Here is a 5,191-nt window from a genome sequence, read left to right as displayed (position 1 = left end):
TGAGCAGTGCTGAGCACAGGGGCACAAGAACCTCCCTTGTCCTGCTGCCCACACTGCTCCTGAGCCAGCCCAGGATGCCATTGGCTCTGCTGCCCACCTGGGCACTGCTGCCTCCTCTGCAGCTCCTCTCTGCCAGCACCCCAAGGGCCCTCCCTGCCTGCCTGCTCTCAGCCACTCTGGCCCCAGCCTGCAGTGCTGCTTGGGGTTGTTGTGGCCAAAGTGCAGGACCTGACACTTGGACTTGTTCAAACACCTGGCACTGGACTGTGCCCACCTGTGCAGCCTGCCCAGGTCCCTCTGCAGAGCCCTCCTGCCCTCTAACACATCCACACTTGCTCCCAGATCTGCAAACTCACTGATGGAGGACTCAGTCCCCTGGTGCAGATGATCAATGAACATATTCATCAGGACTCAAATGGTTTTAGAGATATATTTAAGACCTTCAAGCCAACCACACAATCCCTTTTCCCCCAGGCAGCCTGGGTTGTGCCACTGATGTGCCAGCAGGTACCACAGACAGAGGAGCTCCCAGAACCAACCAAGAGCCTAACTCTGAGGGTTAAGATCTGTTTGGGCTGGATTGAAACTGCGAAGGACAAAGAACTGAGCAGAGATTCAATCAGGATTAGCAGTGAGATGTGTGGAAGATCAAAGGGGCGTGGGAAGAGACTCAAGTGTCTGGGGACCACGAGGATGGCTTTCACTCCCAGTGTGCACTGAAAAGGAGCGAGGAGTCAGCTGAGAGCAAGGAAATAAATTCCCATCTTCTTATTGTTGCTGCATATTGGAGTGGGAATCAAGGAGGTAAGGCTGTCTCGACCCCCCCCACCCCCATTTTGTATCAGAGACAGAGGAATTAAAGGCTTGCCCTTGAATAAATCCCCTCCTCTGCAGGCACAGAAATGCTGCAGAGGTTTCTGCCTCTCTCATTATCTCTCCCAACCATTCTTCACCAGAGCCACAAATCCGTGGCTAAATGGTTGGTGCCCTCCACGAGTAATTAAGTTTAAGTGCCAGGGAAGCTACCATGCCCTGGAATCCAGTGTGTGCTGGGGTGACTCCTTCCACCTCACACTCAGATGGGGCTGCTAGAAAGGGCTGAGACCACAGCTGGCTTTTTTGGTTCAAGTGCCAAAGCCTTCCCTGTGCAGCAGCAGCAGGATGCTGAGCAGAAAGACATTATCCTTTATGAACTGTTTCACTGCCACACCATCAATCACCCTGCTAAAGGATTTCTCCCTGAAAGGCCCAACCTATCAATCCCTCCTGCTTTATGAGCCTCAGGACAGCAGAGAGGCCTCCAAGCTGCAGGAGGATGCATTAATCCTCCTGAAAAATCCAGACTCAGCTAATGCAAAGGAGCAGCTCTGCCTGACATGGGTGATTGGAACACCACAACGTGCACAAGGCACAGGAGGAGGAAGGAATCTGTGCTGCTTTGAGGCTCATGGGAGTATATTCATGAGAGAATCATGGAATCAAGCAGGTTGGAAGAGACCTCCAAGCTCATCCTTCCTTCATGCTGGAAGGTGTTGAGAGAAGGGCAGCAAGGCTGGGGAGGGGCCTGGAGCAGAGCCCTGTGAGGAGAGGCTGAGGGAGCTGGGGGGGTGCAGCCTGCAGCAGAGGAGGCTCAGGGCAGAGCTCATTGCTGCCTGCAGCTGCCTGCAGGGAGGCTGTAGCCAGGTGGGGTTGGGCTCTGCTGCCAGGCAGCCAGCAGCAGAAGAAGGGGACAGAGGCTGAAGCTGTGCCAGGGCAGGTCTAGGCTGGATGTTTTTAGGAAGTTGTTGGCAGAGAGAGTGATTGGCACTGGAATGGGCTGCCCAGGGAGGTGGTGGAGTGGCCGTGGCTGGAGGTGTTCTTGCCAAGCCTGGCTGGGGCACTGAGTGCCATGGTCTGGTTGGTTGGGCAGGGCTGGGTGCTAGGCTGGGCTGGCTGAGCTTGGAGCTCTCTGCCAACCTGCCTGATTCTCTGATCCTTCTCATACCCTGTTAGAGTTAGGAAATCAATTATTCTGTGCTCACTTCTTTTAATTACTTCCCAGCATTAAAATGGTCCAAATCTTTCCTGGTTTTCAGTTCCTCTCCTAGAGGAAAAAAACCCAGAAGCCCTTACAGTATCTGACATGCCCTTCAGCACCAGTGCTGCTGGAACAGAATACATCTTCCCTTTGCTCCTTACCAACATCTATTTATATATTTCCACTGGGAAATAGCTGAGGCTCATAAAGCAAGGAGGAATGGGGGGAAAAAAAGCACTAATCCATTCATTAGCTGAGTATTTGATCTCTTCCAAGACTATCCAGGACAGGAAAATGAGGCTTTGCTCTCTTTTCCTACAGCAATTTCATGTTTAAGGGAAAAGTAAGAGCAACAACACCACCACCACAACCAAAAAGTTGTTTTCTGCCTGATCTTTAGAAACAGAATCTCTGGACCATAGAATCAGAGGGAATTGGAAGGGACCTCAAAGCTCATTCCAGTTCCAGCACCATGGGATAGGTTATTGTGCCTTTGTGAGTCAAGTTAGTGATCCTCATTCAAGGGGGAGGAGGGGAGAGGGATGGAAGGGTTACAGAATGGCTTAGGTTGGAAGGGACCTCAAAGCTCAGCCAGCTCCAGTACCATAGGATAGGTTACTGTGCCTTTGTCAGTCATAGAACCAGAGAGTCAGAGAGACATAGAACCAGAGAGTCAGAGAGCCATAGAATCAGAGTCATAGAATCATAGAACCAGAGAGTCATAGAGTCACAGAATCATAGAACCATAGTCATAGAACTGCAGACAGAGAGTCATAGAATCAGGGTCAGAGAGTCACAGAATCAGGGTCAGAGAGTCACAGAACCATAGAGTCAGAGAGTCATAGAATCAGGGTCAGAGGGTCACAGAACCATAGAGTCAGAGAGTCATAGAATCAGGGTCAGAGAGTCATAGAATCAGGGTCAGAGGGTCACAGAATCACAGAAGCATAGAGTCAGAGAGTCATAGAATCACAGGACCACAGAGTCATAGAATCAGAGTCATAGAATCACAGAACCATAGAGTCATAGAACCATAGAAGCACAGAGTCACAGAATCATAGAACAATAGACTCAACCAGGTCAGAAGAGACCTCCAAGACCCTCCAGTATAACCAGCCCCTAAATGAAGGAGAAATTCCAAAGGGCATGAGTGTATTCCTCTGTTTCAGAACGAGAAGGCAAAACAGCAATGGAGGAAATGGAAAGCTTTAAATACCTACCTTGTAGAAATGGCCCCAGTAGAACTTTTACCCCACCCTTAAAACGGCTGATTTCTGTTCCCAGAATAACCATCCCTAAATTTTCCTACCAAGCCAGGAAATTCCCACCCCTCAAGTGGAAGGAGGAGGGGAAAGGATAGAAATAAAGGCCCTTGGTAGATTTTCATTGCCTAACTGGTGGCATGATTCGAAAAGGTAACATTTGACAAGCCCCCAGCAGCACAATTGCCTTGGAGGTGCCAGACATTGACTTGCCCAAACCTCTCCTTTGTTATCAAGGCCATTTTTGGAAGGGGAAAATAGAGAAGAAGAAGGCTGACCCCAACCTTCTCAAACACAAGGCAACAGGAAGCTTAGGAGAAAGGGGGATATTTCCCCCCCCCCCCCCCCCCCCCCCCCAAAGATACTCTGCATAACCACAACCTTATCACACAGCTCTGTCTAGAGGCTCTAGCTTAGAGCACCTCTCTATGGGAACTTCCTAGTTGGGACACTGGGAAATTGGTTTTAAACCAGATGTCAATTCCATCCTTTAGAATAGCAACAGGCTTTGGCCATGATCATTTCCTTCCAACAGGCTGCTTTAAAGAGGGAGGGGGGGAAGTAATAGCAATGATCCATTCAAGGAGTTTCATTTGACTTTTACTTATGGTTGAATACACATGAAATGTGCTTTCAATGCATAAAAATCACAGTGGATAGCAGCAAAAGGACTTGGGGGGCAGGGAGGGAGGGAAATTAAGGAGAATTTGATCATTCACATTGTGATTAATCTGCACATTGATGAAAGATAGCTAGTTCACACTTCCAGAAAAGAAACTTGAGATCATTCTTTCCAAGAAATAAAGCAAAAGTAAGGGAAAAAAAAAGAAAGGAAAAAAGAAAAAATAGACAAAAAGACAATAGAAAAGAATTTAGAAAGAAGAAAAAGAAAAAAAAAAGGAAAAAATAGAGAAAAAGACAATAAAAAAGAATTAAAAAATAAGAAAAACAGGAAAAAAGAAAATAAAAAAGAAAGAAGGAAAGGAAAAGAAAAAAGAAAGAAAAATGATAAATAAGAAAGGAGGAAAAGAGAAAAAAGTAAAAGAAAAAAGAAAAAAGAGGAAAAGAAAAAAGAAATAAAAACAAAAAATAAGAAAGGAGGAAAAGAGAAAATAAAAAAGAAGAAAGAGGGAAAAGAAAAAAGAAATAAGAAAGAAGAAAAAAGAAAGAAGAAATAAATAAGAATAAAAGAAGAAAGAACAAAGAAATAAAAGGAAGAAAGAAGAAAGAAATATAAAGAAAAAAGAAAGAAGAAGGAAATAGAAAGAAGAAGGAAATAAAAAGAAAAAAGAAAAATAAAAGGAAAGAAAAAGAAAAAAAAAAGAAAGATGAAAGAAATAAAAAGAAAGAAGAATAAATAAGAAAGCAAAGAAGGAAATAAAAAGAAAAAGAAGAAAGAATAAAAAGAAAAAAGAAGAAGAAATAAGAAAGAAGAAATAAAAAGAGAAGAAATAAAAAAAGAAGAAAGAAAGAAAAAGAAAAAGAAAAAAGAAGAAATTAAAAAAGAAAGAAATAAAAGGACGAAAGAAATAAAAGGAAGAAAGAAGAAATACAAAGAAAAAAGAAGAAAGAAATAAAAAGAAGAAGAAATAAAAAGAAAAAATAAGAAATAAGAAAGAAATAAAAAAGAGAAGAAATAAAAAGAAGAAAGAAATAAAAAGAAGAAGAAATAAAAAGAAGAAAGAATAAAAAGAAGAAAGAAGAAATAAAAAGAAATATGAAGAAAAAAGAAAGAATAAAAAGAAAAAAAGAAATAAAAAGAAAAAAGAAGAAATAAAAAGAAAAAAGAAGAAATAAAAAGAAAAAAGAAGAAATAAAAAGATAAAGAAGGTAAAATAAAAAGGAAAAATAAGAAATAAATAAATAAGAAAGATAAAAAAAAAGAAAGGAAAAAAAAAAGAAAAAAGGACAA

The sequence above is a fragment of the Pogoniulus pusillus genome, chromosome 10, assembly GCF_015220805.1.
Source record: "Pogoniulus pusillus isolate bPogPus1 chromosome 10, bPogPus1.pri, whole genome shotgun sequence".
Taxonomy (NCBI): domain Eukaryota; kingdom Metazoa; phylum Chordata; class Aves; order Piciformes; family Lybiidae; genus Pogoniulus; species Pogoniulus pusillus.
This window is presented reverse-complemented; position numbering follows the sequence as displayed.